This window comes from Trichechus manatus, unplaced genomic scaffold (genome assembly GCF_000243295.1).
Source record: "Trichechus manatus latirostris isolate Lorelei unplaced genomic scaffold, TriManLat1.0 scaffold00030, whole genome shotgun sequence".
In the NCBI taxonomy this organism is placed as follows: Eukaryota; Metazoa; Chordata; class Mammalia; order Sirenia; family Trichechidae; genus Trichechus; species Trichechus manatus.
This window is the reverse complement of record NW_004443966.1, coordinates 18931246-18943303: the sequence shown is the minus strand read 5'-3', so window position 1 is coordinate 18943303 and position 12058 is coordinate 18931246. Positions and strand designations below refer to the sequence as shown.

The 12058-nt window shown below is 36.4% G+C and overlaps 1 protein-coding gene across 2 annotated transcripts in view; it reads right to left on the bottom strand.

The window, feature by feature from the left end:
- REC114 (REC114 meiotic recombination protein) overlaps positions 1 to 12058 on the bottom strand; it is a 121600-nt gene that overhangs the window by 97391 nt on the left and 12151 nt on the right. The window lies entirely within an intron of this gene.

Sequence of the window (12058 nt, the reverse complement as noted above, 5' to 3'; positions counted from 1 at the left end):
ATTCCCACCAGTACATGGTATTCTCTGCTTTATTTATCATCATTTAAAAAATTCAAAATATATATCAGATTCCCACCAGTACATGGTATTCTCTGTTGATTCAGAAAATATGTCAAAATGCTCTCACTCTTTATTTTTTTATTTTTATTTTTGGTGAAAAGATACACAACAAAATATATAACCATTGAACCATTTCTACATGTACAGGTCAACGCCACTGGTTACATTCTTCACACCATGTCACCATTCTCATCTCTACCTATACTGTTTCACCATCGTTAACTTTCACTCTCCAGGTCCCTTAAAGTTCTCATCTGTGCTTTAGAGTTACTGCTGTCAATTTGATCACATATAGGTAATTCTTTAAAAGAGCAAAATGTTTAAGGCCGACATTCTTTATTAATTGAGCTAAACTATTGTTATGTTTACAGATGACTTCATGGAACAGTTTCAGGTTAAGGTTTAAAGATTATTTCAGGACAATACATTTGGCAGTTTCCTCAGTCTCAATGGATCCACTAAGTCTGAAAACCTGGTGTTTTCTTTGGAGGAGCTACAGTTTGTCAATGTCACTCTTAAAATATGGTGCCCAAAACTGATCATAATGATCTTGGTGTGGTCTAATTAATTACACATTACTTGCAGTAAAGCAGTCTACAACTGCATTAATCTTTTGCGAGGCAGTGCCTTGAAAAGTTTGATCTTATATCTATAAAACCTCCTGAAACTTCATCACATAGGTTGCTGGTAAATCATACTTTCCCTTTCTTCATCTGAACCTAATGTTAAAACCTTGGATTTATCCCTATTATATTTTATCTTGTTACATTTGTTCTGTTGTTCCAATCTACTGAGCTCTAATGAGGAGTTGAGGCAATTAAATGTCAAAGAGGACATGAGTGATATATACATTAGAGTGGGATTTGCACCTTAAGTGACTACACTGTACTGGTGGCTTTAATATCATTAATAAATCCTGTAAGGTAATATCCTGGTATGATCTGTAAATAACTAGATGAAATCGTAAACTCACTCTTAATGTTCAAAGCTCAAAACATTAACACATGCCTAACTCAACTCAAGTATATTTTTATACAGTTACTGCATTCTATTGAGCAATAACGCTCTACCTTATAGTTTCATGGGTGAGGTTTAGAACTCTAATGCTATATTTAAATTCAAGATTTCCTACTGCTGTTTCTCTAATTCACTTTAAATTCCAAATTTAAAGATCAAATAACATTTTGGATGTCATGGAGGGTATGCAAAGCCCTGCAGTATTTCCTTCAGTGAAAAATCCCCAAATATTCTGAAACTAAAGAACATACTTCTATTACTAAATAACCCATGGGTCAAATAAATTAAACGGGAAATTAAGAAGTATTTTGAACTGAATGTAACTCACCATATTAGCAAACTAAAAAAGGAAAACCATATGATTATCTCAATGGATGAGAAAATGTAGAAAAAGCATTTGACAAAATCTAACATCCGTTCCTGATTTTAAAAAACTCTGAGCAAAACAATAATAGAAGGAACTTCAACCTGATAAAGGGCATATATGAAAAACCTATAGCTAACATTATACTTGAAATAAAAGACTGAATCCTTTCTCACTAAGACACAGAAAACGACAAGGATGCCTGCTCTCACTACTTCTATTCAACACTGTACTAGAGGTTCTAACAATTGTCTTCAGGCAAGAAAAAGAAATAAAAGACATCCAGATTGGAAAGGAAGAAATAAAACTCTTTTATTCACAGATGACATACATGATCATGTATGTGGAAAATTAAATGGACCTACCTAAATTCAATTGACCTAGTAAATGAATTTTAGCAAGGTTTAGCAAGGTTGAAGGAAACAAGATCAATAAACAAAAACCAACTGTATTTCTATATACTAGCAAGGAACAGCTCACACCAGAAATTTAAAAAAGCATCAAAACTTACAAAGGATCAAAAAATATGAAATACTTAGGGATTAACCTGACAAAAGAAGTGAAAGAACTGCACACTGAAAACTGAGAGAAATTTAAGAAGACATAAATATATGGAGAGATATACTTTGTTTATGGATTGGAAGATTTAATATTGTTAAGATGTGTGGGAGACAGAATAATAAACCGCCTCCCCAAAGATGTTCACATCCTAATCCCCAGAACCTGTAGAATGTTCATTTAAATGGCAAAAACCTGCTTTATGAATATAAAAACTCAACAGCCTAATTCAAGAATTGGATAGATACTTTTGAGACTTAAATTAATTGTCTGAAAGATCAAGCAGGAGAAACATGCAGAAACACAGAGCAAACTACAAAGAGGTAGAACTCATGTATAACAAGATCACGTATAACATGGAAGAAAGATTCAGGAGAACAAATGTTCATGACAGGAGCTGGGGAGCGGTGCAGATGGAAGAAAGGCACTGATTAAACAAATAATAGAAGAAAATATAACTCAACTGCAAGAAGACGTTAGACTGAAGATGGAAAGGGGTCAAGTTCCAGACATCCACGGGGGGGAAAAGCCAACCACTAGACATATCCTTGCAAAATTCCTTTAGGGATAGAGGAACACTGGAGGATCCTAGAAAACTAACTCTTTTTTTTTTAAGTGGTAAATGAAAGACTCAAGTATTTTTCCTATCTCTCCTATAGAAACAAAGGGTCATCTAGCAAATATGGGGAAGTTTTCCTTTATAGAAATATTCCAGATAATAAATAAAAAATGATAACATTAGAATATCACATTTTACAACCCCTAATTAATTAATGGCTCTAGGTATTACACATCAATAGCTGCAATATCACAAAAAGAGAGACAGACATTATATTATGTACCTGATGGAAGAAAACCACACCACCTATTATATAGTCTTGCCAAAACATCAATCTGAATTTCATCAAGCCTCTAGATTTAACTCATTAACAACCTGTGATATGCAGATGACACAACCTTGCTTGCTAAAAGCTGAAAAGGACTTGAAGCACTTACTGATGAAGAGCAAAGAATACAGCTTCAGTATGGATTACACCTCAACATAAAACAAAAATCCTCACAACTGGACCAATAAGCAACATCATGATAAATGGAGAAAAGACTGAAGTTGTCGAGGATTTCATTTTACTTGGATCCACAATCAACGTCCACAGAAGCAACAGTCAAGAAATCAAATGGCACACTGCACTGGGCAAATCTGTAGCAAAAGACCTCTTTCTTTCAAGAGTTAAAAAGCAAAGATGTCATCCTGAGGACTAAGGTGCACATTTCAATCTCCTCATATGTGTGCGAGTGCTGTACAATGAATAAGGAAGACTGAAAAATTGATGCCTTGGAAGAAGTACAGCCAGAATGCTCCTTAGAAGAGAGGATGGGGAGACTTCATCTCATGTACTTTGGACATGTTATTAGGAGGGATCAGTCCCTGGAGAAGAGTATCATGCTTGGTAAAGTGGACTGTCAGCGAAAAACAGGAAGACCTTCAATGAGATGGACTGACACAATGGCTGCAACAATGGGCTCAAACGTAGCAACGATTGTGAGGATGATACAGGACCAGGCAGTGTTTCGTTCTGTTGTACACAGGGTCGGTGTGAGTCTGAAGCAACTCAATAGAACCTAACAACAATAACAACTAGATTTAACTGGCTATTCACAAAAAAATATGGAAGACAAAGATCACATTAAACAGCACCACAGAGAGGCAATCAGCAAAATCCACACTATGAGAAACTGTAGGACAACAACTGGTTTTCTTCAACAAATAATTTGCACGGAAGAGAGAGAGGGAGGTTGCAGAAAGATATGGAGGGGAGGCTTAAAGATTAAAAGAGACCTAAAAGATCTATCAATCAACCACAATGACGCCATTTAGAGAAAAAAAAAAAGACACTTAATAAGACTATTAGAGATTTGAACTCTATTTGATAATATTAAGGAAGGAATCACGGTTAATTTTTTAGTGTGATAATAGCACTATGACTGTTTTTTTTAAGCCCTGATTTTTTAGAATTACAAACTGAAATAATTACTGATGAAATGGTATGATATCTGGAGTTTGTTTCAAAATTACACGATGAGGAGGAAGTAGATCGGGTATAAATGAAATAAAATTGGCCATGAATTGATCATTGTTGAAGCTGGGTGATTCGTACATGTGGGTTCACTAAACTATTCTGTCTACCTTTGATTATGCTTGAAAGTCTTTATAATAAAACATTTTTAAAAGGCTTCCATGGTCTTTGTTCACTAGGTAGAATCAAGGTTAAGGAAAGCATTCAGCTTTTTACAAAGGACAAGGGTACTACATGTAATGTCCTACTTCTGAAAAGAAATTTCAAGTATCATAATCCAAAAAATCCAGACATATTATAAAAATTACTTATTTCTGGCTTTGGGAACTATTTTTAATGAGTGACAATTTAGTATTTTACTGGAATGTTCATACTGACACAATATGGCAAGCTCAAAGAAAAATGTTCTGACTGCTGACCAAGTCATGACAGAAAAAGACATTAAGGTGTCAGAGAGGACATACATCACTTTTATACCTTCTCTTCATTCCAGTTGCTAACCTAAACGTAGCTTAAGATTTACATCAGCCTGACCCTTGTCTCTTGTAGTATTTTGCCATCAACACAGAAGCACACACTAAGATATAGTTGGAGACTGCCCACCGAAAGCCACCTTTTCAGTCACAGCTTATCCATCGGTTAAATATCCAGAGAAACTTCTCTACTCATATCTTATACACATGTATTTGTGCAAGTCTGTACTAAAACAGAAATCTAAAATTAAATAAAAAGTCAAAAACACTATGTGAAAATATAGAAAAGCATTTTAAATGTACTTATCCTAAAGTAAGTTATATCTACATGAAAGGTAAAACACTATTACTCTTCAGATTGTGACAAATTAAATTATGTAGTTGATTTAGTGTTTTGTTTTCTGCTGTTAAGATCCCTCAGTGTCACAACTGTATATATTGACCCAAACTGCTGATTTGTGCATTACAAAATACAAAAAATCTGCAAAATTGCTAAGCAGGCTAACAGCTGCCTCCTCACTGACTGTAGCTAAAGAGGCTCATAAATATTTCAACAAATTTGTATAGTATATTAAGCTAATGAGAGTAGTCCTGTTACATACCCATTACCAAACTGTAAAATCAGTGTTCTGTTTCTGATGTTTCACAAAAAAGCAAAGTGTTAATAGCAACAAAAAGAATGAAAACAATTACAACAGCAACAACACACAGACCCTCCTAAAAAAATAATACATATACTTGAGGAATATTTTTCTTTTAAAACATACAAAAGTTATCTTATACATAAAAGCACGAGATGTGATTCCCTTCTTTTACAACATACCCCTGAGAATAAGATTTGGTCATGAAATTACCCAGTCCTTTTAAACCTAGCTACTAAGTTAATGTGATCTTGATTAGTAGCCATAAACAGAAGACATTTACTCAAATACCTTCTATGCAACAGAGGAATATGTTCTTTAAGACTTTGAAATTACCAATCAAGGCCCCTCAAGTCATAGTTCTTTCCATGACAAATAGTCCAAGGAACATTTCTCCAGTATGTTAAAAAAAAATCCTTTAAAAAATTCCCAGACTACGGTAATGAATCTAAAAAAATCACCAAGCATAACCAGAAAATGATACTTCCCACTGGCACACTTAATCTAGGTCTCTGCAACTCTCATGCTAGCATTTGCTATCTACACAAGCATTTTCTTCTATTCATTCTCAAACAAGGCCCATTTAGCTCATAACAATTCCAATATCCAAATTGTATTTCTAAATCTGGGAACTAAACAAATACCTTAATTTATTTCTCAGACACCATGTTATCATTTGTGAGGTGAAACGTACTCTATATCCAAATAAGCAGGTTCTTGAGCTTAATTGGCTAGCTCTTTCGGTGGCAATACCTCAATCATCTCTAGACATCTACTATGTGCACAGCATCTGGCACATAGTAGGTGGGGAATAAATACTAAACATGAATTAATTTTAATACTCTTAGGTCTCATTTTTAATTGTAACTTCTCAGACTCCTTAAAGCACAAAGATGAAAAAAATCTTCTTCACTATATTTGTTACAGATACATTTTACCTGAAATCATGTTATGCAAACAAACCATGGCCTCTATGAAAAATATGTCTGTACGCAATGAAATTAAGTTTGTGCTCACTGAAGAAACAGAACAGAGACTAATCCCAAGTTGGAAATGTGTATTTAATAAACTGGTGCTTTGGAACAAGGAATGAAGAACATGTTAGGACATCAGTTACCAAACTGGTCCTCAAAGACTAAGTATTCTACAATATACATGGCATATAATCCAATTAGACTTAACCACAAGTGGAAAATATATTTCTATACCTATCGGTCAGAATAGGCTAGAGTATGCTATAGAAGTTAATAATCCTCAAAAGCAAAGGTTTATTTGTCACTCACACTACCTACCCATCTTCACTCTTACCTGTCATCACACTATATCACACTACCCATCATTCTTATTACAAGACCTAGGCAGACAGAGGAGGCAATATTTGCAACATTATAGCGAAGAGAAAGACTAAAACAATCCTGCTTTGGCTTAAAGCTTCTGCCCATGACATATGTCAGTTCTGCTCACATGTCATCGGCAAAAATCAGTTGGATGATAACATTTAACTTTAAGAGGGTGGGATATGCAGTAAAGTACATTTGGTAAACAGCACTAATGGCTACCACTTTATAAAAGACATTATCTGGAATCACTTAGACCTAGGATCAAATCCCAGGTATATTTAATTTTCTTATCTGTAAAATAAAAATAGGAATAACTACATTATAGGAGCATCAGAAGGATTAAATGATATAACGTGAGAGCTGATGCTTAGTGGAATACCTGGTCTTAATTAATTAATTCAATAAATATAGGGCATCTGCCAAGTATTGTTCTAGGTATTGACATATAGTAATTATGCACTAAATAATAGTTGTTTTGTTGTTGCTATTGTTATTAGCAAATGCCTTTTGAGTTCTAGGAAACCCTGGTGGAGTAGTGGTTAAGAGCTACGGCTGCTAACCAAAAGTTCAGCAGTTCGAATCCACCAGGTGCTCCTTGGAAACCCTATGGGGTGGTTCTACTCTGTCCTATAGGGTCGCAATGAGTCAGAATCGACTGGATGGCAATGGGTTTGGTTTTTTTTTTTGAGTTCTAACCAGGGACCCCAGGAATAAGTCTTAATTTCTTAGCAGCCTCCAGAATTGCAAGAGAAAAATGTGTGGCAGACCACTAACTACCCTTCAATATCCATTTTTTCTTCTTATATAGTAAACAGAACCTCGGATTTTTAAGTAGAAGCATGACTTCATGGAATACAGACTACTTCTGTTAGCTGTCCATGCAGCTAGGATGGCCATATGTCTGAGTTCTGGCCACTATGTTGCGGAGGAATATGAGGGAGTGTCATGTGGCAGCTTACAGGAAAGTTCCTTAAGAGACAGCAAGTGTGTACCCTTTGTCCACATCTTCATTCCCTCCTTCAACCAGCTGTGTAGAATACAGACTGTATCTCAGATTATCAGGTAATAGTCATATATGGCAAAGGAATAAAATATAAGGAGCCTCAGTTGCTGACACTGTGGAGTGTCATACCAGTCCTGGACTTTCATATGGGAGAATAATAAACTTTCATCTTATTTAACCCACTGTTATTTTGCATTTTCTGTCACTCAGAGCCAATCTTAATCCTAACTAATACAAGATCTAACCTGTTGACTCTTCAAAAAAGCAAGCTGCATGAAACAATAACTCTTGACGATACCCTTCATCTTCATAAGAGAAGATATCAATCTAGGAAGCAACGCTGTACAGAGAATGAGCATTTGGCTTGAGGAAGACCTGAGTTTTAGAATCTGTTCCTCCACTTCCTATGTAAAACTTTGGCAAGCTATTTAACCTAGTTAGGCCTCAGCTTCTCATCTACGAAACGGTAATAAAACCTAAAGAGTTGTGAGAACTAAATGGGAAGAGGTTTATTAAGATACTTTATAAATTGAAAGGTGCTATATAGTATAAGAATTACTTTGTCAATTGTTCTCTCTTCTCTACCCCTCCTTCAGAATTGGGGCATGAGGACTGACTGTATGTAGTATGCGAGAATCACCGAGAGAGCCACCCCCAGAGACTGTGATTCACTAGGTCTAGGGCAGGAAACATGAATTTCAACACGCGCCCCAAGAGACCCTGATGAAAGTAGTCTGCCCTCAACACCTTGAGGAACACTGCTGTGATGGTCAGGTCCTACCTATACTTTTAACCCTGCACTCAACTGCCCTAATATTTTAACACTGATGAAGTGCAAGGACAGTTCCATAGTATCCCCAGTGCCTACATGAATGTCAGGTACCCAGTAGATAATATTTTGTTGGACTGATGAACTAAAGCAGAAAAAGACAAAGTGAACCTGAATCAAAAGACCCACTATGGATTTCCACTTCTGGCCAACATGAAGTAACAGGGACTGACTTTATCCTTCTGCCTGAAACAACTAAAACACTGGGCAAATTAGAGGAAACAATAGTTTTCAAGATATTGAGCATCAGGTAATGAAGGACAGTGATCCCTGAAAAAATGACAAGAAACAAAGGAGGTGAGACCTACGACTGCCCCAGTTTACTTCTTGGAGAGTTCCCAGGCCAAAGAGCGAGGAGGAGAAATCCAGGTGGAGCCTGGAAGTCTCCCTGAGTTAGGAGACGTAGTTGGGAGCCCAGGGAGATCAGTGCAGCTACATTCACAGGACAGAATAACAGGAAGGAGAGAGTAGAACAGAGGGCACTCCAGAAATCTGCAGCGGGCCTCCCTCAAGTCTTACAGTGGAGTACTCATCGGCACATGAGTGTAAGGCAACCACTGGAGGTCAGAGAAAGAACCACCTGAAAGGATCTGAGGGAACAACTCCCAGAGTTCACAAGGGGCACAGAGTGAAAACCCTCATAATTCACGGGGCATCAGGTAGAGTACTTAGTAGGGTTTCGTCTCAGGAGTGAGATTAAAATTAACCCTAGACCAAATGCAAGACTTCAAAGGATCAATGTTTCCAAGTTGATTAACTACATCCCAGAACAGAGCTCAAGAATATTTATAGGAATGCAAAATATCCTGTACCCAAAAAGGTAAAATTTGCAACATAAGGCAACCAATCAAAAATTTCCAGGCATGCAAAACTACTACTTTACTATTTTTAATAATAATTTTCTAGGGGGTTTTACTGAATCTTAAATTTTCCTAAAAACAAAATAACAAACTACTGTCATTTTAACCTATGTGTAATCTCAAAATTCCTCACCTACATAACTGAATTGCTATTCTCCATATGAAATATTAACACTTCTAAGAGAAACAGCAGAGTGCTTTAAAGCATAAGCTTTAGAGACAGGAAAACCAGGGTCTGAATTCTTTCTTCTCAACTCAGTACCTTTGTGTCCCTGGGCAAGTCACTCAACATCTCTGAGTTTCAGTTCGCTTACATACAAAATGGGTTTAGTAGTATTTGCTTAAGAGGGCTGCTGCAGTAATTCTGAAAAACTAAACAATATATCTTTACAGAAGCAAACTGCCACATCTTTTTCCTGCAGAATGGCTGGTGGGGTCAAACTGCCCACCAGCTTTCAGTTACAGCCAAGCACTTAACCACTGTACCACCCAGGCGCCTTAAATAATAAACAGTAGCTCTTATTTTGTAATTAACACATTATCATAAATTCAGAAAAGTGACTACATATTCAATCAAGCATTTACTGAGCCCCTATCATATGCTAGGTAGTATGTAGGCACTAGGAGTACAAAAGGGGAGAAAAAGGACACTGTTAAGAGGACCCAAAAAAATATCTTAAGTTGAATCTACACTTTAAAGTTCATTTCAAGTACAAACTTCATATTCTATTTCTTATTTTCTAAATAGGGCAATTATTTTAAGTTCCTTATAAAAATTAAAGGATGATTTTTTTTCCCTTTGAAAGGAAAAAAATAATCTAAGAAATTGTCAGGCTCGACCAAATAAGACATGTCTGAGAAATCCTTGGAATCTGAAAAACATGGTAAAACTTTAATTTAAAAAGCAACCTGCAATTAACATCACCTTTCAAAATTATTCTCAAATTAGTACACTAAGTTATATTCAGACATAAAATACATAAAAGGGATCAATCTGTTATTATGATAAGCTTTTCAGAAAGGCTGGGCTAACAGATGTAAGGAATTAAAATCAAGTTCAAGTTTGTATTTCATTTGCTCACTCCACTTAAATGACGACAGATGGTTTAAATATTAACCCTATTAATAAAACATTTGCATATTCATTATGAATCTGATTGCCTTACCCCATAACTCGATAAATTCATTTTTTTAGTACTATACGCCTGCCCTTTTAATTCAAGGTCTTCTAAATCCTTGCCTCTCCAAGTGCGGTCCTCGGACTAGCAGCATCAGCGTCACCTGGGAGCTTGTTAGAGCTACAGAATCTCATTTTCCATACCAGAGCTACTGAGTCAGAATTTGCATTTTTAACAAAAGCCCCAGGTGATTTCTATACACATTAAAATTTGAGAAGCATAGTTCTAAACCACTGGTTTTTGGGGGACACACTTTTGCACACTTGTTATTACAGAGTTACAAATTCGCATGCAAATGTGGTTAATTTACTTCCAGGTAGTGACTGGTAATAAGAATAGTTCAATTCAGATAATTAAAACAAATTCAACATACACACATATTAGATATCCTATACATCATAATTTTTAGGTCTCAGATTTGACCTTACTTCTTAGCTAGTACTTCAAGTTTAAGAAGTCTTGTACTATTCATTTTTATCTCTGGAGTTGACATTTTTGCCTTAACATTTGGCCATTATGATGTGTCTTCTCTAGAATTAAACAACTATATAGAACAGTATCAAGAAAACAGATTATCCCCATGACTTCAAAAAAATTTTTTTAAACCCACAATAGGTTCAACCAAGATTGAACTTCAAAGTTCCCTAGAGAAAAAACAACCAGAATGACTCTTTCCACCACAACAATTTCATGCTTTACCTAACATATATTTTTACTGCAGGTACCACATGTTTTTAAGAAAAGAAATTCACATGAGACTTAGAGAGTGTAGCTCTTTAGATGGCTCATCTTTTATTATTACTGCTGCACAGTAGCCACCCAAACCAAATGAAACCAAACCCACTGCCCATCAGGGCAACTCCAACTCATAGAGACCCTATAGGACGGAGCAGAACTGCCCTGAAGGGTTTCTAAGACCATAAATCTTTGTAGGAGCAGATTGCCACATCTTTCTCCCACGAAGTAGCTGGTGGGTTCAAACTGCTGATCTTTCAGCTACCAGCCCAGCGCTTAACCACTGCGCCACCAGGGCTCCTTACAACAGTCACACTGCCCATAAAATAGAACAAATCTTGTTTTCTCTTTTGTTTCTCCAAAAAAATGACAGACCTAGGCTGAAACTGATCACAGCAGGTAGGAAGGTTCGGCACAGATTCAAAAGAAGGTACAAACGTTCCGTTTTCAAAAGCCAACCTCGTCTCTTGTCACTGTAGCCATGGCGTTATGCCGAACGTTTGAAAACTGCTGTTCCTCACAAGCGATTATGAAGAGCTTTGCAGAGAAGAAAAAAAACTGTAATAACAATCAAATTCTCAAAATGGTCATGACCTCTGGGTTACAGGCTAAAAAATCTAAGAGTTACCCAGCTGCATCTGAGCCAACACACCCAACACAGATTCTTTGGAAGAAGGCATTTAAAGGGTGTTAAGAGAAGGCATCAAGGAACCTGTTGGGGCAGCTTCAAAGATTAAGTATGTTCTCAAACACCTCTAGCTTTTCATAAGATCCTATTATAAATCCCATCACTCATTTGTCAGTTTGCCATACTTGTCGTAGCTTGCATGTTGTTGCTACGATACTGGAAGCTACACCACTGATATTTCAAATACCAGCAGGGTCACCCATGGTGGATAGGTCTCAGCAGAGCTTCCAGACTAAG